The sequence below is a fragment of the Procambarus clarkii genome, chromosome 9 (assembly GCF_040958095.1).
Source record: "Procambarus clarkii isolate CNS0578487 chromosome 9, FALCON_Pclarkii_2.0, whole genome shotgun sequence".
Lineage (NCBI taxonomy): Eukaryota > Metazoa > Arthropoda > Malacostraca > Decapoda > Cambaridae > Procambarus > Procambarus clarkii.
This window is the reverse complement of record NC_091158.1, coordinates 26,384,890-26,408,142: the sequence shown is the minus strand read 5'-3', so window position 1 is coordinate 26,408,142 and position 23,253 is coordinate 26,384,890. Positions and strand designations below refer to the sequence as shown.

At 51.7% G+C, this 23,253-nt stretch overlaps 1 protein-coding gene across 2 annotated transcripts in view; it reads left to right on the top strand.

Annotated features, from left to right (window-relative positions):
* The first annotated feature begins 17,939 nt into the window (after window positions 1-17,939).
* Window positions 17,940-23,253, top strand: part of LOC123766089 (uncharacterized) — a 72,684-nt gene continuing 67,370 nt past the window's right edge. For both annotated transcript variants that reach the window (XM_069321292.1, XM_069321291.1), the window contains exon 1: window positions 17,940-18,078. The gene's annotated coding sequence lies outside the window, so the exon portion shown is untranslated. The remainder of the gene's footprint in view (window positions 18,079-23,253) is intronic.

Genomic DNA, 23,253 nt, shown 5'->3' with positions numbered 1-23,253 from the left:
TATATAAATATCTACCTGTTTTATTCACCATACTTGTACAAGTAAACTGGTATGGTGCCCAAAGACCATCGTGGTAACCAGTAAACAACACCGTCATCTGCACGGTGGCGTCATGCAGATGACGCCACCACCCTCACCAAAATGGCGGCTCCCAACCTTCTCCTCTTGCTGTTTATACCCTCCATACACACGTTATATATAAGTACAGTATCTACATTTGTGTTCACCATAGCGAACCACTAAGCTGGTATGGTGAGTGCAGTCAATAAAAGGTGGCCACACACAGTCAGAAGACAATGCCACTACCCTCCCCTCCCACAGCATTACTCCTCCCTCTATGAAGCACAGCGCTAAATATCACCACAATCCTGCTATTATCAGAACCCTGGTCAGTTTTATCACAGTCAGGGGTCTTCTGTAATAATATCATCACTACATAATAGCATGAACAAGTATATTATGGCATTTTTAAGCGATGCTGTGGTCACAAGCTGAACAGCAGTGCTGTGAGCTCATGCTGCGTGCGTCAGGCTTGGTTGCTCACTCAATACTGATGCCCCTAACACCCGGGAGTTTGGCCCACGATTTTTTTAAAAAATGGCGTCTGTTTACAAGAGCCCTGATGAAGGTGTGGTGAACCCCGTGTATCCGTAGGCCGTTTAAATCTTGCGTAGTACTTCAACACGTCACATGACATGATGCGCCAGTTGACTGGAACAACGTCTACCACGTCATATGACGTGATTCGCACTTTAAGGGTTAAGCAAAGTTAGTTTTGACTGCCAGCTGCTGAAGCCTCACAGGTTGAAGGCACTTGGGTTGCCTGTGAGGCCTCACTGGTTGAAGGCGCTTGGCTTGCCTGTGAGGCCTCACTGGTTGAAGGCACTTGGCTTGCCTGTGAGGCCTCACTGGTTGAAGGCGCTTGGCTTGCCTGTGAGGCCTCACTGGTTGAAGGCGCTTGGCTTGCCTGTGAGGCCTCACTGGTTGAAGGCGCTTGGCTTGCCTGTGAGGCCTCACTGGTTGAAGGCGCTTGGCTTGCCTGGCCTGTGAGGCCTCACTGGTTGAAGGCGCTTGGCTTGCCTGTGAGGCCTCACTGGTTGAAGGCGCTTGGCTTGCCTGTGAGGCCTCACTGGTTGAAGGCGCTTGGCTTGCCTGTGAGGCCTCACTGGTTGAAGGCGCTTGGCTTGCCTGTGAGGCCTCACTGGTTGAAGGCGCTTGGCTTGCCTGTGAGGCCTCGCTGGTTGAAGGCGCTTGGCTTGCCTGTGACGCCTCGCTGGTTGAAGGCGCTTGGCTTGCTGTGACGCCTCGCTGGTTGAAGGTGCTTGGCTTGATTTTCGTACCATATAAGAATCAAGTGTAGCTTGCCTTCTGTGTTCATTGGCCAGTTGTATGATCAGTTCTTTGTTTGCCTCGGGTACTGATACATGTTTCCAACTTCTGGATGAGCATAATTGGACGAAAAATTTATTAATTCGTCAACATAGGTCATGAGTACACTATTTTGTGGTCATTAGTGTTGGTTGTTCACTGCCTTCTTCATCCTCCATCTCTATGTCGACCTTACCAGTAATAGATTGGAGAATCTCGTCTTCACTCATCACTATCCTGGGTCATTGGCATCTTTTTCAAGCCAATCAACCACATCCTTCTAAGTCTTTCTAAGTTTGTAAATCCTTCAAAATCCATTTTTTCATCCTCCTCATTTCTGACTGTAGACGTGAGGAGTTTTTTCCAGAAATTCTTCAAAGTCGGTTCCTTTACACCACTCCACACCTTGGCCAAGTTATAGATGGCTTCCTTGATTGTATAGTTCTTCAAATTATCAAGTTTTTTTTTAGCCCTGTTATCTACACAGAGTTCAACATCTTCTGGAAGAGGCAAAACTACCAAAACTTCATTGAGCATCTTTTTGGTGTACAACCTCTTCGTGGCACAGATAACTCCCTGATCCATAGGCTGGATGAGAGGTTGTATTAGGAGGAAGTGCCATACATGTTATCTTGCCATCATGTGAGGTTAACGTGTCAATTCTGGGATGGACAAGCGCATTATCAAGCACCAGCAAAGCCCGAACTTCGCTTGGCCTTTTTTTTAGTTTCTTAACTTGATAGTCACGAACTTCTCTGCAGAGCACATCATGAATCTAGGAAAGACAGATCTCCTGTGTAAACCATGTATTCTTTAAGTTATAATATTTCACTGGCAGTCTGTCCAAGCAATGTTGCAAGGCTCTTGGTTTCTTTGATTTACTAACAATTGCACACGTAATTCTGTCTGTGCCATCAGCATTCGCGCACATCATGGCCGACAGCCTGTCCTTGTTAACCTTACGGCCTGACACACAACCTTCACTCCTCATAGCTAGTTTTTTCTGGTAAACTCCTCCAATGCAGCCCAGTTTCATCTGCTTTATAATTTTGATAAGAATATAAATTATTTGCTAAAATGTATGTTTTTAATTTGTTTAAATGGTTCTACACTGCTTGTATCTGCGTTCAATTTTTCACCGACAATTTCTGGGGGGAGCCCCGTCGGCTCCCCGGAGCTATCCCAGGCTGATATGCTAATGTCAGACTTTGGCATCAGTCATGTGTATGGAGTTCTTAGGCCTACCGGGGACCACAGCCAGAACCGGGCCCCCTCAGAGAGGCAAGGGGAGCAATGGCCTATAGAAGCCCCCGTGTAGTTGGAAGCATTCTATGTCTGCCATCGACCGGAACAGGCACCCAGAAAGGTAAGCGCCCCAAAACAAACCCCTATTCTGGTTAAAATTGCTACCAAAAACCGAACTAGTGGATAGAACTCCCCAACCGAAAACAAGCAAACTAGTGTGACGTCACACACTGCCGCGCCGCTGTCTGCGCAGCTCCCCCCTCCCCGGGAGGGGGAAGGGGGAGCCCCAGACCCCCCGCGCTGGCTACCCACACCTCAGTTCTTGAGGCTGATGCTATAGGCGATGGTCGTGTGCTCTGGCTCCGGTGTCGCTACTGCACTGTGCTTTGCGTGTGGTGTTAGTTTTGTGGGTGCGAGAGCCCAGGAGTTATCTTCAGTACTCGGGCTGCATGCGCCTAGGGCTGCCTTCCCTAGGTGCCCTGTAAGTACTGCCCTTGGGGCTTTGGGCCACCTTCCACAGGCTCCTCGGGGTCTGCCTCTGCTGGTCCGTTTTACCTTTCGGTTTTTCGGCCGCCTGTTGGGCTCTTGGGTGTTCTGTTCTCCCTTGTTACCGGCGGGTAAGAGGCAGTTTGCACTGGTAGGGGCGCAGGGTGCTGCTCAGCTTGTAATTCCCGACATCGCGGCCGGCTCTGTTCCTTGGGGTTCGCTGTCCTCTTGCGGGGTTTTGTTTTTCTTTTTGTTTTTGCCTGGTGGGGGGTTCTGTCGTTTTATTCAGTTTGTTTTTGCCCTTCCACTGTTCTCCTCGGTGGCGCCCCCTGCTAGGTCCCCGTGAGTGTACACGTCCCTGGGGTTCAGCTTTAGAAATTTGCTTGGTAGTTTTGGGCGCCGGTTTGCAGCACCCTGCCTGGGACTACCTGAGCGCGAGTCCTCTTAAAGTAAATGCTCAGGACCCTGGGAATCCCCTAGGGGGCGCGTTGGTCCGATGGATGTGACCCCGGAGTCCCCACTCGCTGTGTGCGAGTTTGAGGGTTGCTCGGTCCCCTTGTCTCAGGGTGACCCTCATTGTTTTTGCCTCTGCCACGCTGCCTGTTGGGTTGGTGATACTTTCGACCCTGAGTCCTGTGAGTGTTGCTGCTTGCTTGTGACTCAATTTACCCAATCCTCTGATGATTCTATTCGGGTACAGGCGGCACGTGCGTTGCAGTCTAGGTTTCGTCTGTTGCAACGCGCTCAGTTGGTTGCTTCCCCGGATGCCCCGGGGCTGCCCCGCTTTGCTTTTCGAGACCCGGACTTGGGGGTGGGGGTCGCTTCGATCCTGGTTCAGTCCGCACCTCCTCGTCCTTCCCCTTCTGTTCGTTCTGGTCCCCCGCCCCTGCTTCCGGCCCCGAAGCGTCTGAGGGTTTCGGGGTCGGAGCAGGGGTTGCTTGATCTCGAGACTCGGGCAGCTTCGGGGGTTGCCCCTTCCGGGGGGGCGGCAGAGGCATTCGAGTCTTGTCTCCCGGCCAAAGCTTCAGGGTCTGACCAGTGGGCCCCCCTTCCTCCAGCTTTTCCAGCTGCTCCGTCCTTGTCTTGTGGGGTCGGGGCTTGGGGAGAGGACTCGGCCTCGGGTCCTGTGGTGACGGACCTTGAGGCTGGGGAGGGGCTGACTTGGGGGCCTTGGGCCCCGCTGGACCCCGCCTGGGTTTTTCTTCCCACTGAGCGGGGCTTATTGTTACAAGGAGTGGGGTTTTCTTTTCCCCCCTCTGCGTACGAGTTGGATTTGGTGTCTGCCCCTCCCCGGGTTCGGTTCCGTGTTCCCCCGGGTACGTCGGTTCCGTCCTTCAGGAGGTTTTCGGCTTATCGCATCCAACCTGGTGTGGTGCGAGCGGCCTTTGCAGCTTACCTCCTGCGTGACCCAGATTATGCCTCGGAAATGGATCCATCCACGTTCAGGTTTGGGACTTCGTTCCCTTTCTGGCTCCGTTACGAGGTTCCGGGGTCGTCCTGGCTAGCAGACTGCCCCTTGTTTGGTCTGGATTCCTGGCATTCCTTCTGTCGTTCCCGCACGCTGGAGTGGCGGGAAGCTTCCACTGTGCTTCAGGTTTTCCTGGGGGGTGAACTTGAGTACCTGAATGAGTGCTTGTTTGCCCCTGCCCTTCCCCGCGATGTGGGCGTTATTCAGCTCTATGTGCAGGTTCCCTCCCTTTCGGCGGCGCTCGTGGCGAAGGACTTGCGCGCCCGGGGCCTTTTGTGTTCGGCCTTGCGGTTCTTTTCCCTCCTGGAGCTGTCTTCGGATTGGCTCGTGGAGGATGTGGGGACGCTTGGGTCCGTCCCGGGGTCCGGCACCTTGTCCTCGGCTGCGCGTTCGTCGGCTGCCTTGTTGAAGCTGTTCACGCCGATTTTGCGGGATGCGGTTTCCCTGTTCTATGCTTCCCGTCTCGCGTGTCGGCAGGCGGTGCTGGGTTCCTCTGTGGAATCTGCTTGGGCTCTGGCTCTTAGGCGTTCTTCACCTTTTTGTCCTCTCCTGTTTGGGGAGTCGGCCGTGGCGCAGTTTATTCAGGCTGCGTCGGCGGCTTGTCGTCCGATGTCGGACTTGTTGGTTTTCCGGGGGTCCCGGGGTGGGTCTTCCCGGACAGGTCGTGCCAGGGCTCGGGGTTCCTCTCGTCGTGGTAGGCCTCTGGTGTCAGGTTTGGGGTTGGCTCCTCCTGCGGACCCTCCCTCGTCTGGTCGGCGCGGTGTTCGCGCTGTGCGGGGTTCTGGGTCTCGTAAGGGTCGCCGGCCCTTTCGCGGTTTGCCCCCTTGACGGGGCGATGGGGGGGCGGCTTGCGCTGTTCGCCCGCGCCTGGTCCCACAATTCGTGGGCCTTTCGGGTCGTGTCTCGCGGCCTGCGGTGGCGTTGGGTGGCCCCTCCCCCCTTTGGGGGGTCGGGGCTGGCAGGGCAGGTTTCTTCCCCTGCGCTCTGTCGAGTCGTCTTGGAGTGGGTATGCTTGGGCGTCGTCGAAACGACGTCGTCCCTCAGATGGGTTTCCCGTCTGTTTCCGGTTCCGAAACGGGACTGCGCGGACCTGCTGTTCATTCTGGACTTGTCCCGTCTGAACCCCTGGGTTCATTGCCCCTCCTTTCGGATGACTACGCTGTCTCAGGTTCGGCTCCTCTTGGAGCCGGGAGCTTGGATGGTGTCCCTGGACCTCCGGGACGCTTATTGGCATGTCCCGATTCATCCGCAGTTCAGGGACTGGCTCGGTTTTGTTGTGGGGCGTCTGAGTTACCGCTTTCGTTGTCTCCCGTTCGGGTTGAACCTGGCACCTCGCGTGTTCACGCGCCTTACACGGGTTGTGGTGGCTCGTTTGCGTCTCCTAGGTGTTTGGGTGTCGGCCTACCTCGACGACTGGCTGGTTTGGGCTCCCAGCCAGTCAGCTTGCTTGCTAGCCAGGGATTTGGTCCTTTCCCAGCTCTCCGAGTTCGGGTTCTTGGTGAACTGGAGGAAGTCCCATCTGGTTCCCTCTCATGTTCGGACTTGGCTGGGTCTCGTGTGGGACTCTCGAACCACCTCCTTGTCTCTCCCTCCGGAGTCTCTCCTGCGGCTGCGGTCCCGCCTTCGTCTGTTTCTGGAGGGCCCTCGGGTCACCCGGCGGTTGCTCGAGGGGCTGTGCGGGAGCCTGAACTTCGCGATGGTGGTCTACCCACCGGGTCGGGTTTGGCTTCGACGGCTGTTCTGGTTCCTTCGGGGTTCCCCCTTCCGCCTCTCTCGCGATCGCAGAGTTCGACCCCCGGGGCCCTTGCGTCGGTTGCTGCGTCACCGGCTTCCTCTTCGGGTTTTTCGGGGTTCAGTGCCTTGGCGCCTACCCGAGCCCTCGCTCGATGTGTACACGGATGCGTCGTCTCTCGGCTGGGGTTTTGTGACCAGTGCTCACCAGGCCGGCCAGGGGCGTTGGGATCCGTCCTTCCGTCGAGCTCACAGTACGGTGCGGGAGTTCGCGGCAGTGTGGTTTGCTCTGGGGAGGATTCGGGTGGCCCGCGGATCGACGATTCGGCTCCATTCGGACTGCTCTCCGGTGGTTCATTGCCTGAACCGCGGGGGTTCGATGCGGTCCTTGTCTCTTTGGGGTTGGTCGCTTCGGGTGACTCGTCTGCTGAGTTCTCGGGGTTTGGCTCTCCTGGCGGTTCACGTACGGGGCGTGTCCAACGTCTTGGCCGACGCCCTGTCTCGCTTCGTTCCCCTCTCCACGGAGTGGACGGTCGACGACGAGTAGTTCCGTTGGCTTTGCCAGACGTTCGGGCGCCCCGAAGTGGACCTCTTCGCGTCGGCGTGGTCGCGGCGTCTTCCCGTTTATGCGGCGCCCTTCTCCGATTGCGAGGCCGTCGGGGTCGATGCCTTTCGGCTAGACTGGTCGAGGTGGGGGTTTCTGTACCTCTTTCCCCCGGTTCGGCTGTTGCTCCAGGTCCTGACTCGCTTAGAGACTTACCGGGGGAGAGTTGTCCTTCTGGCCCCTTGGTGGCCGGCCCAGCCTTCGTTTCAGGCGCTGGTTGCTCGGTGTCCGAACCCGAGGGTTTTCCCGCGGCTCCGCCTCTTTCAGCAGATCGGACCGGTACGTCACGTAGCTGGTTCGATCTTCTCGAGTCTTCGCGTAATGGTTTTTTTTACTCGAGTCTATCATCATCTCTATGGTGATCAGGTGGCTTCCTTGTTGGTGTCCCACCTGAGGGTTTCTTCTTGGCGGCAGTATGAAGTTTCCTGGCGGTCCTTCCGTTTCTTTTTGCGTCTTCGTCGTGTTAGCTCCTTGTCTGTTCGGGTGGTCTTGTCCTTCCTCTCGTGGTTGTTTCAGGACCGTCATCTTATGCCTAACACTGTCGCTTCGTATTATGCGGCGCTGGCGGAGCCGCTTCAGCTTGCTTTCGGTATCGATGTTACGTCTGCGCCGTTTCGCAAGCTGTCGTTGTGGCCTCTTCGGTCCAGGATTGTTTTTCCAAGGCACTTTTCTTGTTGTGTTTGGCCTCTGGGGGTCGGGTAGGGGAGCTTCATGCTCTCCTCCGGCGCAGGGGTTTCTGCTCTTTTGGTCGTGGTGCTAGTTTTGTTCGTTTGCAGCCGTCTCCTTCTTTTCTGGCGAAGAATGAGACTGCTGCGTTCTGGAGGGGTCCATGGGTGGTTGATGCTTGGTTGGTCAGGCCGGGGGTGCATCATGTTTTGTGTCCGGTTGCGGCGCTTCGCCGTTATTTGCGCGCCACAGCTTCTGTGTCCGGGGACGCGCTGTGGGTTGATCCGGTTTCCCTTCTTCCCTGTTCGCGGGTTTGGGTCTCTCAGGTCGTCCGCAGGGTTATTAGGTCCAGCCAGCCTGCGGTCTATCCCCGTGCCCATGACGTTCGTAAGTTCGCGGCTCTTGCTGCCGTCTTTGGGAATATGTCTTGGTCTGATATTCGGGCGCGGGGATTTTGGCGGTCGAACAGGGTCCTGGCTGCTCGTTACCTTGTGAATGTCCCTGGGCCTCGTCGGGCCTGTGTTGCTTTGGGTCGGCGGTTGCGGCCAGTTGTCTCGGCTTCGAGTTGAGGGGTGAGCGACGACCACCTCCCGGGTAAGTCCCTCTTTTTCTGTCTGTGGGTAGTTAGCTCCGGGGAGCCGACGGGGCTCCCCCCAGAAAACCAGCGTTGAATGTAATGAAACGCCATTTTCTGGGTGAGTCCCGGAGGCTCCCCGGCATCCCTCCCTCCCTCCGGTCGGCGGTTTTTCGCGTTTTTGACATCCAGCCTCAAGAACTGAGGTGTGGGTAGCCGGCGCGGGGGGTCTGGGGCTCCCCCTTCCCCCTCCCGGGGAGGGGGGAGCTGCGCAGACAGCGGCGCGGCAGTGTGTGAGGTCACACTAGTTTGCTTGTTTTCGGTTGGGGAGTTCTATCCACTAGTTCGGTTTTTGGTAGCAATTTTAACCAGAATAGGGGTTTGTTTTGGGGCGCTTACCTTTCTGGGTGCCTGTTCCGGTCGATGGCAGACATAGAATGCTTCCAACTACACGGGGGCTTCTATAGGCCATTGCTCCCCTTGCCTCTCTGAGGGGGCCCGGTTCTGGCCGTGGTCCCCGGTAGGCCTAAGAACTCCATACACATGACTGATGCCAAAGTCTGACATTAGCATATCAGCCTGGGATAGCTCCGGGAGCCTCCTGGACTCGCCCAGAAAATGGCGTTTCATTACATTCAACGCTGGTTTTTTCTCTTCACAATATTGTGCCTCTCTTTGAACCTTGCAACCCACCCTTCACTAGCTTGGGTTCACCCTACATTCCAAGGCTTGCTGCACACCTGCTTGCAGCATTTTGTATTTCTGGGCCACGAATTGTCACGCGAGCTGTGCGGCGCTGAGCACACCATTTGTACACAGCCTCATCCAACTGTACATGAGTAGAATTTTTCAAAGTTTTTCTACCACACCTGCTTGTGCTTGCACCTTCACTCTCACTGGTTGAAATGTATTTCAGATATTTCTCTTTTTGTTTCCTTATATCAGAAACAGTACTAGTGCCTATACAGTATTAAATTCCTTGGTAACACTTGAAGTCGGCCGGGGAGCCAGTCGGCCGAGCGGACAGCACGCTGGACTTGTGATCCTGTAGTCCTGGGTTCGATCCCAGGCGCCGGCGAGAAACAATGGACAGAGTTTCTTTCACCCTATGCCCCTGTTACCTAGCAGTAAAATAGGTATTTGGGTGTTAGTCAGCTGTCACGGGCTGCTTCCTGGGGGTGGAGGCCTGGTCGAGGACCGGGCCGCGGGGACACTAAAAAGCCCCGAAATCATCTCAAGATGACCGGTCATTTTCACAAAGTTGTATAACACGTAACTTATCCTTAATTGTTAGGACAACCTTCCTCCTCTTAACACCTCCAAATGATTGATGCTGCTACCAGCATAATCTCGGGCAAAAATGTTCAAAAGTTACTGGTACTATGAAAATAAAAAAGTTGTTTAAAAAAAATGTCACTAATGGCGCAGCACTGTGGTATAACACAAGGAACGAGAGCACATGGCTTGACCAGGCCTGGACGGGTCCACTTGGGGCAGGGAGGCACATTACGTAGGCCACCGGGAGGAAAAAAAATCACTATTTTTGAAGGCAACTTCAGCCTGTGCAAATTGTTTTTAGGAAACTTGTATAGTATTTTTGATTACATAATTACTAGTATTTCTTTTGTTTTTGGCTATGATGAATTATTCTAAAATTAATGGTAATTCCTGTACTGTAGTGTATAGGCCACTCCACATCCCCCTTATCTCCCCAGGTGGCCCCTCTCAACGCTCCCCTCTCTCCCGACACGACCCACCCACCCCACCCCCTCCTACACCATGCGCCTCGAGCCACAGCCGTACAGGATCAATATGGTACAGCCCGCGGCCTGGCTTTCATATCCGGACAATTCACTGCTTTTCCGGCTGACTGTCCGGATATTGCATCATTGGCAGCAGGTTAACCGGCCCAGATTTTTTATCTGGTCGAACACCTGATTTTCCGGCTCCTATGGACATTTTGGCGAAATATTGAGAAAACTTTATCCGGTCACGATTTTGGCCGTATAAGGGCGTTTTCCGGATCTTTGAATCCCGGATAATAGAGTGTCTACAGTATTCAGGCTGCTTTGGCCAGTTGCCGTCCTATGTCTGACTTGTTGGTTCTCCAGGGGTCCGGGGGGAGGGGGGGCCTTCCCAGAGAAGTTGTGCCAGGGCTCGGGGTTCCACTCGTCGTGGTAGGCCACTGGTGCCAGTTTTGGGTTCGGCTCTGCTTCGGACCCACCTTCATCTGGTCAGCACGGTGCTCACTCTGTGCGAGGTTCTGGGTTTCTTAAGGGGTGCCGGCCCTTTCGCGGTTCGCCCCATTGACGGGGTGATAGGGGGGGAGGCTTGCGCTGTTCGCTCATGCCTGGGCCCATGATTTGTGGGCGTTTCGGGTCGTTTCCTTCGACCTGCAGTGGCGTTGGTTGGCCGCTCCTCCTTCTGGGGGTTCAGGGCTGGCGGGGCAGGCCTCTTCTGCTCTTCGTCGAGTATTGGAATGGGTTCACTTGGGCGTCGTCAAAATGACATCGTCCCTCATATGGGTTTCCTGTCTGTTCCAGTGCCGAAACAGGACTGTGCAGAGTTGAAGTTCATTCTGGACTTGCCCCAGCTGAACCCATGGGTTCATTGCCCCTCCTTTTAGATGACTACGCTGTCTCAGGTTCGGCTCCTGTTGGAGCCGGGTTCTTGGAGGTGTCCCTGGACCTCTAGGACGCTTATTGGCACATCCCGATTCATTCGGGGTTCAAGGACTGGCTCGATTTTGTTGTGGGGCGTCAAGGTTACTGCTTTCGTTGTCTCCCATTCGGGTTGAATCTGGTTACCTGGTTGATGGGGTTCTGGGAGTTCTGCTACTCCCCAAGCCTGTTCCGAGGCCAGGCTTGACTTGTGAGAGTTTGGCCCACTAGGCTGTTGCTTGAAGCGGCCCACAGGCCCACATATCTACCACAACCTGGTTAGTACGGCACTCCTTGGAGGAAAGAATCTAGTTTCCTCTTAAAGATGTCCACTGTTGTTCCGGCAATATTTCTTATGCTTGCTGGGAGGGTGTTGAACAACTGCAAACCTCTGATGTTTATACAGTGTTCTCTGATTGTTCCTATGGCACCGGTGCTCTTCACTGGTTCTATTCTGCATTTTCTTCCATATCGTTCACTCCAGTACATTGTTATTTTACTGTGTAGATTTGGTACTTGGCCCTCCAGTATATTACAGTATTTGATATATCTCTCTCGTCGTCTGTCTAGTGAATACATTTGGAGAGCTTTGAGACGATCCCAATAATTTAGGTGTTTTATCGCGTTTATGCATGCTGTATATGTTCTCTGTATTCCCTCTATTTCAGCACTCTCTCCTGCTATGTAGGGGGAAGTGAGTACTGAGCAGTACTCAAGTCGGGACAACACAAGTGACTTGAAGAGTACAACCATTATGATGGGATCCCTGGATTTGAAAGTTCTCGTAGTCCATCCGATCATTTTTCTGGCTGATCCAATATTTGCTTGGTTATGCTTCCTAAACGTTAGGTCGTCAGACATCATTATTCCCAAATCCTTTACATGCTGTTTTCTTACTATGGGCACATTTGATTCTGTTTTGTACCCTGTGTTATGTTTAAGGTCCTCATTTTTCCCATACCTGAGTACCTGGAATTTATCACTGTTAAACATCATGTTATTTTCTGTTGCCCAGTCAAAAACTTTATTAATATCTAATTGAAGTTTTTCAGTGTCTTCAGCCGAGGTAATTTTCATGCTGAATTTTGTGTCATCTGCAAAGGATGATACGAAGCTGTGACTTGTATTTTTGTCTATATCTGATATGAGAACAAGGAAAACCAGCGGTGCGAGGACTGTACCCTGAGGCATAGAGCTTTTAACTGTGCTTGGACTCGATTTGATATGATTGACTATTACTCGTTCAGTCCTGTTTGACAGAATACTGGGTATCCAGCGTCCTACTTTACTGGTTATTCCCATCGACTTTATTTTGTGTGCTATCACGCCATGGTCACATTTATCGAAAGCCTTTGTGAAGTTCATGTATACCACATCAGCATTCTGTTTTTCTTCTAATGCCTTGGTGACTTTGTCTTAGTGATCAAGTAGCTGTGAGAGGCACGATCTTCCCGCTCGAAATCCATGTTGGCCTGAGCTGTGAAGGTCACTGGTCTCCATGAAGTTTGTGACCTGACTCCTTATCACTCTAATATGTACTTTTATTATGTGGGACATTAGTGCAACTGGTCTATAATCCTTTGCCAATGCTTTGCTCCCTCCCTTGTGTAGAGGGGGCTATGTCTGCTATTTTAAGTGCATCTGGTATCTCCCCCGTGTCCAAGCTCTTCATTCACACTATACCGAGTGCCTGTGCTACCGGCACTTTGCATTTCTTTATAAATATCGAATTCCATGAATCTGGACCCGGAGCCAAGTGCATGGGCATGTTTTCAATTTCTCTTTCAAAGTCTAGTACACTCCTGTTGATGTCAGTTATATTTAAAGGGGTTTGGATATCCCGCATAAAGAAATTGTCTGGATCTTCCACTTTCATATTGTTTATTGGAGTGCTAAGCATGTCCTCGTACTGCTTTTTTAGGATTTCATTAATTTCTTTGTCATTCTCAGTGTATGAACCTTCACTTGTAAGAATAGGTCCAATACTGGCAGAGGTTTTTGCTTTTGATTTCGCATATGTGAAGAAATATTTTGGATTTTTCTTTATTTCTTGAATTGCTTTCTGTTCTGCCTTTCTTCAGTTTGATATGAGTGTTTCAATTTCCGCTCGATTTCTTCAATCTCACTATTTAAATTATTCCTTCTTTGACGGGAAAGTCGTGTCTGCTTAAGCATTTCCGTTATTTTTTTCCTTGTGATTGTGTCTCCCCCGTGACCATCTGGCATCTTGGCTGTTCACACGTCTTACACGGGTCGTCGTGGCTTGTCTGCATCTGTTAGGTGTTCGGGTGTTAGGTCTAGCTCGATGTGTTCACAGATGCTTCGTCTCTCGGCTGGGGTTTGTGACCAGTGCTCACCAGGCCGGCCAGGGGCGGTGGGATCCGTCCTTCCGTCGAGCCCACAGCACGGTGTGGGAGTTCGCGGCAGTGTGGTTTGTGCTTCGGAGGGTTCGGGTCGCCTGCGGATCAACGATTCGGCTCCATTCGGACTGCTTCCTGGTGGCCGGTGGTTCATTGTCTAAACCGAGGGGATTCGATGCGGTTCTTGGCTCTTTGGCGCTGGTCGCTTCGGGTGATTCATCTGCTGAGTTCTCAGGGTTTGGCTCTCCTGGCTGTTCATGTGTGGGGAGTATCCAATGTCTTGGCCGAAAGCCTGTCTCGTTTCGTTCCCCTCTCCATGAAACGGACGGTCGACGCCGACTCCTTCCGTTGGCTCTGCCAGACGTTCGGGCGCCCCAAGGTGGACCTCTTCATGTCAGTAGTCGCAGCGCCTCCCCCAGTATATGGCACCCTTCCCCGATTGTGAGGCCGTCAGGGTCAATGCCTTTTGGCAGGACTGGTTGAGGTGGAGGGTTCTTGTACCTCTTTTCCCCGGTTCAGCTGTTGCTCTAGGTCCTGACTCGCTTGGAGACCTACCAGGGAAGAGTAGTCCTCTTAGCCCCATGGTGGCCGGCCCAGCTGTGGTTTCAGGCGCTGCTTGCGTGGTGTACGAACCCGTAGGTTTTCCCGCGGCTCCGCCTCTTCCAACAGATTAGCCCGGTGCGTCACGTGACTGGTTCCATTTTCTCCTTGAGTTTTCGTGTATGTTTTTTTTTTTTTACTCTGGTTTATCGTCATCTCTATGGTGATCAGGTGGTTTCTTTGTTGGTGTCCCACCTGCGGGCTTAGTCTTGGCAGCAGTATGAGGTCTCCTGGCGGTCCTTCCTTCCTTCCGGTATTGATGTTACTTCTGCACCGTTTCGCAAGCTGTTTCACCTCCGGCCTGCTCATGTGCCGCCTGAGCTGTCCTTGTCTTTGGACAGAGTGCTCTCTTTTCTTTCTTCTCCTCGGTGTGTTGTGGCCCCTTTGGTTCAGGATTATTTCTCCAAGGTTCTTTTTCTGTTGGTATTGGCCTCTGGGGTTCAGGTTGGGGAACTTCGGCGCAGGGGAGCTTCATGCTCTCCTCCGCCACAAGGAAGCTTCGTGCTCTCCTCCGGCGCAGGGGAGCTTCATGCTCTCCTCCGCCACAAGGAAGCTTCGTGCTCTCCTCCGGCGCAGGGGAGCTTCATGCTCTCCTCCGGCGCAGGGGGGGGCTTCATGCTATCCTCCGGCGCAGGGGGCTTCATGCTCTCCTCCGGTGCAGGGGGGCTTCATGCTCTCCTCCACTGCAGGGGGGCTCCATGCTCTCCTCCGGCGCAGGGGAGCTCCATGCTCTCCTCCGGCGCAGGGGAGCTCCATGCTCTCCTCCGGCGCAGGGGAGCTCCATGCTCTCCTCCGGCGCAGGGGAGCTCCATGCTCTCCCCCGGCGCAGGGGGGGCTCCATGCTCTCCTCCGGCGCAGGGGGGGGGGGCTCCATGCTCTCCTCCGGCGCAGGGGGGCTCCATGCTCTCCTCCGGCGCAGGGGGGCTCCATGCTCTCCTCCGGCGCAGGGGGGCTCCATGCTCTCCTCCGGCGCAGGGGGGCTCCATGCTCCCCTCCGGCGCAGGGGGGCTCCATGCTCCCCTCCGGCGCAGGGGGGCTCCATGCTCCCCTCCGGCGCAGGGGAGCTCCATGCTCCCCTCCGGCGCAGGGGAGCTCCATGCTCTCCTCCGGCGCAGGGGGGCTCCACGCCCCCCGCTGGCGCAGGGGGGCTCCATGCTCCCCTCCGGCGCAGGGGAGCTCCATGCTCCCCTCCGGCGCAGGGGAGCTCCATGCTCCCCTCCGGCGCAGGGGAGCTCCACGCTCCCCTCCGGCGCAGGGGAGCTCCACGCTCCCCTCCGGCGCAGGGGGGCTCCACGCTCCCCTCCGGCGCAGGGGGGCTCCACGCTCCCCTCCGGCGCAGGGGGGCTCCACGCTCCCCTCCGTCGCAGGGGAGCTGCACGCTCCCCTCCGGCGCAGGGGGGCTCCATGCTCCCCTCCGGCGCAGGGGAGCTCCATGCTCCCCTCCGGCGCAGGGGAGCTCCACGCTTCCCTCCGGCGCAGGGGGGCTCCACGCTCTCCTCCGTCGCAGGGGAGCTGCATGCTCTCCTTTGCCACGGATTTCTGCTCCTTCGGTCTTCGTGATGGTTTTGTTAGTTTGCAGCCGTCTCCTTTTCTGGCAAAGAATGAGACTGCTGCTTTCTGAAGGGGTCCTTGGGTTGTTGTTGCTTGGTTGGTCAGGCCGGGGGTGCATCCTGTTTTGTGTTTGGTTGCGGCTCTTTGCCGTTATTTGCGCGCCACGGCTTCTGTGTCTGGGGACGCGCTTTGGGTTGATCCGGTTTCCCTTCTTCCCTGTTTGCGGGTGCGGGTCTGCCAGGTCGACCATAGAGTTCTTAAGGCTAGCCAACCTGCGGTCTATCCCCGTGCCCATGACATTCATAAGTTCGCTGCTCTTGCTGCCGTCTTTGGCAACATGTCCTGGGCTAACATTCGGGCACAGGGCTTTTCGCGGTCGAACAGGGTCCTGACTGCTCGTTACTTAGTGAAAGTTCCTGGGCCTCGTCAGGCCTCTGTCGCTTTGGGTCAGCAGCTACAGCCAGTTGTCTCGACTTAGAGTTGAGGAGTGAGCAGCGACCGCCTCCTGGGTTAGTCCCTATGTTTTCCTCTGTGGGTAGTTAGCTCCGGGGAGCTGAAGGGACTCCCCCCCCCCTTTCCCCCCATAACCAGCCTTGAATGTAATGAAATGCAATTTTCTGGGTGAGACCTGGAGGCTCCCCGGTATCCCTCACTTTCTCCGGTTGGCGGTTTTTCGCGTGTTTTGACATCCAGCCTTAGAACTGACGGTGGATAGCTGGCGTGAGGGGTATGGAGCTCCCCCCTTCCCCTTCCCGGGAAGGGGGGAGCTGTGCAGACAGCGGCGCGGCGACGTGTAATGTCATGCTCGTTTGCTCATTTATTTCAGGGCAGTTTTATCCACTTGTTTGGCTTTTGGTAGCAATATTTTCACCAGAATAGGGGGTTTGTTTTGGGATGCTTACTTTTCTGGGTGCCTGACCCGGTCGATGGTAGACATAGAATGCTTCCAACCAAACAAGGGTTTCTATAGGCCATTGCTCCCCATGCCTCTCTGAGGGGGCCAGGTTCTGGCTCGTGGTCTCCGGTAAGCCCACAAAACTCTATACATATGACTGATGCCAAAGTCTGACATTAGCATATCAGCCTAGTAAGCTCCGGGGAGCCTCCGGGTCTCACCCAGAAAATGGCGTTTCATTACATTCGACGCTGGTTTTCTGCTGTCCAGTTGAAAACTTTATTCTATCTGCTTGTAGTGTTTCAATGTCTTCAGCAGAGGTAACTTTCATGCTGATTTTTGTATCTTCTGCAAAGGATGATACAAAGCTGTGACTTGTAGTGGAGTCTATATCTGATATGAGAATAAGGAAAAGCAGTGGTGCAAGGAGTGTACCCTCAGATACAGAACTTTTAACTGTGCTTGGACTCGATTTCATATGGTTGACTGTTATTCTTTGTGTTCTGTTCGACAAAATTGAGTATCCACCATCCTACTTTACCAGTTATTCCACTGACCTCATTTTGTGTGCTATCACTCCATGGTCACATTTATTGAATGCCTTTGCAAAATCCATATATACCACATCTACATTCTGTTTTTCTTCTAATACCTCAGTGATTTTGTTGTACTGTCGTGGTGAAGTAGCTGTGAGAGGCATTATTTTCCCGCTCGAAATCCATGTTGGCCTGGGTTGTGGAGGTCATTGGTTTCCATGAAACTAGTGACCTGACTCCTGATCACTCTCTCAAATACTTTAATTATGTGGGATGTTAGTGCAACTGGTCTATAATTCTTTGCTAATGCTTTGCTCTCTTCCTTATGTAGAGGGGCTATGTCTGCTGATTAAGTGCATCTGGTATCTCCCCTGGTATGGGGAGTCCCCTGGTATGACAAGTGGAAGGGTATTTCTATCTGGTATGTAAGTAAGTTAGGGACACTGGCCTGTAGTTTAGTGCCTCCTGTCTATCACCCGTCTTGAATATTGAGACTACATTAGCTGTCATCCAAATTTTTGGCATTTCACCTGTTACCAGTGATTTGTTATACACCATGGAGAGTGGCAGGCACAGAGCTTCTGCTCTTTCCTTCAGTATCCATGGTGAGATTCCATCCGGGCCTGTAGCCTTTGTCACGTCCAACTCTAGCAGATGTTTCCTCACCTCACCACTGGTAATCATAAACTCATCTGGTGGTGTTTGGTTAGATGTTCCCTCTCTTGTCTCTGGGACTCCTTGTTCTACTGTGAAGATCTCCTGGAATTTCTTATTGAGTTCCTCGCACACTTGTCATTTGTAGTGAATTTGTCTATCCCTGTCCTCGGTTTCATTACCTGTTCCTTCACTGTTGTTTTTATCCTGATGTGGCTAGAGGTGAATTTCTTGGTGAGGGCACTCAGTTAATTCCCTGCTGTCTGTGAGAGGGGCCTTTTGTCCTCTTGTCTCCAGTAGGCTTTTATTGACTCGCAACAACCTGGTGTGATTCATTTGGCTAGGAGCTCTCCAGTGTGGAATAGCTACAGGGAGTCATTGAAGTCCCTCCAGAAAGGGGTGTTTCATTGCATTCATCGCTGGTATTTTCTTCTCATTCTTTCTAATTTGGAATCCAGAGACTATTAGTAATTAATGAAAACAATTTTTTCTCTTCTACAGATTCTCTTCCTCGCTGGACTGGCATTTGTTGCGGGTCTGGAGCGAACATTCCGATTTTTCTTCCAGCGGCACAAGTGGAAAGGCTCAGGAGCTTTTTTCGGGGGGATTTTAATTGTCCTCCTTGGCTGGCCATTGATTGGCATGTGTATTGAAGTGTATGGTTTTGTTCTGTTATTCAGGTAGGTTTTAACACAACCAAGTGGTAATAGCACAAACACTGCTAGCATGACATTTTAATATAGTCTGATTGGTAATTTTTTAACGTATAATGTAATGGAGATTGGATAATGTATATAATAAAGTGATAGGGACTGGATTATTTAATGGTATGACTGTGGACTGGATAACCTAATTAATGGCATGACCAGGCACTGGATAACCTTTATAATAGTGAGACTGGGGACTGGATAACCTACATAATAGTGAGAGTGGGGACTGGATAACCTACATAATAGTGAGACTGGAGATTGGATAACTGATAATGGCATGACTGGGGACTGGATAACTGATAATGGCACAACTGGGGACTGGATAACTGACAATGGCAAGACTGGGGACTGGATCAGTGATAATGGCATGACTGGGGGACTGGATAAGTGATAATGGCATGACTGGGGGACTGGATAACTGTGACAATGGCATGACTGGGGGACTGGATAAGTGATAATGGCATGACTGGGGGACTGGATAACTGTGACAATGGCATGACTGGGGGACTGGATAAGTGATAATGGCATGACTGGAGGACTGGATAACTGACAATGGCATGACTGGCAGGACTGGATAACTGTGACAATGGCATGACTGAGGGACTGGATAACTGTGACAATGGCATGACTGGCAGGACTGGATAACTGTGACAATGGCATGACAAAGCATGTTATTGTAGTGTAAGCATAATAGTAGTGGACATGTAATCTGCCATAACAAAGGTAACCATAACATTACGCTAGTGTTCACATAGTGCACGCTTGCCTTACACATGTGCTACTGTTCACATACTGCACGCTTGCCTTACACGTGCTACTGCTAGTGTTCACATAGTGCACGCTTGCCTTACACATGTGCTACTGCTAGTGTTCACATAGTGCACGCTTGCCTTACACATGTGCTACTGCTAGTGTTCACATAGTGCATGCTTGCCTTACACATGTGCTACTGCTAGTGTTCACATAGTGCACGCTTGCTTTACACGTGCTACTGCTAGTGTTCACATAGTGCACGCTTGCCTTACACATGTGCTACTGCTAGTGTTCACATAGTGCACGCTTGCCTTACACATGTGCTACTGCTAGTGTTCACATAGTGCACGCTTGCCTTACACATGTGCTACTGCTAGTGTTCACATAGTGCACGCTTGCCTTACACATGTGCTACTGCTAGTGTTCACATAGTGCATGCTTGCCTTACACATGTGCTACTGCTAGTGTTCACATAGTGCACGCTTGCCTTACACATGTGCTACTGCTAGTGTTCACATAGTGCACGCTTGCCTTACACATGTGCTACTGCTAGTGTTCACATAGTGCACGCTTGCCTTACACATGTGCTACTGCTAGTGTTCACATAGTGCACGCTTGCCTTACACATGTGCTACTACTAGTGTTCACATAGTGAACGCTTGCCTTACACATGTGCTACTGCTAGTGTTCACATAGTGCATGCTTGCCTTACACATGTGCTACTGCTAGTGTTCACATAGTGCACGCTTGCCTTACACATGTGCTACTGCTAGTGTTCACATAGTGCACGCTTGCCTTACACATGTGCTACTACTAGTGTTCACATAGTGCACGCTTGCCTTACACATGTGCTACTGCTAGTGTTCACATAGTGCACGCTTGCCTTACACATGTGCTACTGCTAGTGTTCACATAGTGCACGCTTGCCTTACACATGTGCTACTACTAGTGTTCACATAGTGAACGCTTGCCTTACACATGTGCTACTGCTAGTGTTCACATAGTGCACGCTTGCCTTACACATGTGCTACTGCTAGTGTTCACATAGTGCACGCTTGCCTTACACATGTGCTACTGCTAGTGTTCACATAGTGCATGCTTGCCTTACACATGTGCTACTGCTAGTGTTCACATAGTGCACGCTTGCCTTACACATGTGCTACTGCTAGTGTTCACATAGTGCACGCTTGCCTTACACATGTGCTACTGCTAGTGTTCACATAGTGCACGCTTGCCTTACACATGTGCTACTGCTAGTGTTCACATAGTGCACGCTTGCCTTACACATGTGCTACTGCTAGTGTTCACATAGTGCACGCTTGCCTTACACATGTGCCACTGCTAGTGTTCACATAGTGCACGCTTGCCTTACACATGTGCTACTGCTAGTGTTCACATAGTGCACGCTTGCCTTACACATGTGCCACTGCTAGTGTTCACATAGTGCATGCTTGCCTTACACATGTGCTACTGCTAGTGTTCACATAGTGCACGCTTGCCTTACACATGTGCCACTGCTAGTGTTCACATAGTGCACGCTTGCCTTACACATGTGCTACTGCTAGTGTTCACATAGTGCACGCTTGCCTTACACATGTGCTACTGCTAGTGTTCACATAGTGCACGCTTGCCTTACACATGTGCTACTGCTAGTGTTCACATAGTGCACGCTTGCCTTACACATGTGCCACTGCTAGTGTTCACATAGTGCACGCTTGCCTTACACATGTGCTACTGCTAGTGTTCACATAGTGCACGCTTGCCTTACACATGTGCTACTGCTAGTGTTCACATAGTGCACGCTTGCCTTACACATGTGCCACTGCTAGTGTTCACATAGTGCACGCTTGCCTTACACATGTGCTACTGCTAGTGTTCACATAGTGCACGCTTGCCTTACACATGTGCTACTGCTAGTGTTCACATAGTGCACGCTTGCCTTACACATGTGCTACTGCTAGTGTTCACATAGTGCACGCTTGCCTTACACATGTGCTACTGCTAGTGTTCACATAGTGCACGCTTGCCTTACACATGTGCCACTGCTAGTGTTCACATAGTGCACGCTTGCCTTACACATGTGCTACTGCTAGTGTTCACATAGTGCACGCTTGCCTTACACATGTGCCACTGCTAGTGTTCACATAGTGCATGCTTGCCTTACACATGTGCTACTGCTAGTGTTCACATAGTGCACGCTTGCCTTACACATGTGCCACTGCTAGTGTTCACATAGTGCACGCTTGCCTTACACATGTGCTACTGCTAGTGTTCACATAGTGCACGCTTGCCTTACACATGTGCTACTGCTAGTGTTCACATAGTGCACGCTTGCCTTACACATGTGCTACTGCTAGTGTTCACATAGTGCACGCTTGCCTTACACATGTGCTACTGCTAGTGTTCACATAGTGCACGCTTGCCTTACACATGTGCTACTGCTAGTGTTCACATAGTGCACGCTTGCCTTACACATGTGCTACTGCTAGTGTTCACATAGTGCACGCTTGCCTTACACATGTGCTACTACTAGTGTTCACATAGTGAACGCTTGCCTTACACATGTGCTACTGCTAGTGTTCACATAGTGCATGCTTGCCTTACACATGTGCTACTGCTAGTGTTCACATAGTGCACGCTTGCCTTACACATGTGCTACTGCTAGTGTTCACATAGTGCACGCTTGCCTTACACATGTGCTACTACTAGTGTTCACATAGTGCACGCTTGCCTTACACATGTGCTACTGCTAGTGTTCACATAGTGCACGCTTGCCTTACACATGTGCTACTGCTAGTGTTCACATAGTGCACGCTTGCCTTACACATGTGCTACTACTAGTGTTCACATAGTGAACGCTTGCCTTACACATGTGCTACTGCTAGTGTTCACATAGTGCACGCTTGCCTTACACATGTGCTACTGCTAGTGTTCACATAGTGCACGCTTGCCTTACACATGTGCTACTGCTAGTGTTCACATAGTGCATGCTTGCCTTACACATGTGCTACTGCTAGTGTTCACATAGTGCACGCTTGCCTTACACATGTGCTACTGCTAGTGTTCACATAGTGCACGCTTGCCTTACACATGTGCTACTGCTAGTGTTCACATAGTGCACGCTTGCCTTACACATGTGCTACTGCTAGTGTTCACATAGTGCACGCTTGCCTTACACATGTGCCACTGCTAGTGTTCACATAGTGCACGCTTGCCTTACACATGTGCTACTGCTATATAATTAAGATAAATGAACTGATCATGTTGAGATATTTTTAGGTTAAAAGTTATGATTAAGTTCAGCTAAACCAAATACAGTATAGTTTTTGAACAAGTTATTTGATATAAGGAATAGTGTGTACATGTCGTTGTCCATGTTTAGGAGTGACGGCCTCGACATTATTGATCTTTTATGTTAATGAACGAGTTTGAGGTAGTAGTAATTGAACACCTTGAGGTAATGTTGACCCATATGACTACCATTATTACCCTACAGGTCACCATACACCCTCCCATATGACTACCATTATTACCCTACAGGTCACCATACACCCTCCCATATGACTACCATTATTACCCTACAGGTCACCATACACCCTCCCATATGACTACCATTATTACCCTACAGGTCACCATACACCCTCCCATATGACTACCATTATTACCCTACAGGTCACCATACACTAACCACCCATATGACTACCATTATTACCCTACAGGTCACCATACACCCTCCCATATGACTACCATTATTACCCTACAGGTCACCATACACTAACCACCCATATGACTACCATTATTACCCTACAGGTCACCATACACCCTCCCATATGACTACCATTATTACCCTACAGGTCACCATACACTAACCACCCATATGACTACCATTATTACCCTACAGGTCACCATACACCCTCCCATATGACTACCATTATTACCCTACAGGTCACCATACACTTAACCACCCATACGACTACCATTATTACCCTACAGGTCACCATACACCCTCCCATATGACTACCATTATTACCCTACAGGTCACCATACACCCTCCCATATGACTACCATTATTACCCTACAGGTCACCATACACCCTCCCATATGACTACCATTATTACCCTACAGGTCACCATACACCCTCCCATATGACTACCATTATTACCCTACAGGTCACCATACACCCTCCCATATGACTACCATTATTACCCTACAGGTCACCATACACCCTCCCATATGACTACCATTATTACCCTACAGGTCACCATACACCCTCCCATATGACTACCATTATTACCCTACAGGTCACCATACACCCTCCCATATGACTACCATTATTACCCTACAGGTCACCATACACCCTCCCATATGACTACCATTATTACCCTACAGGTC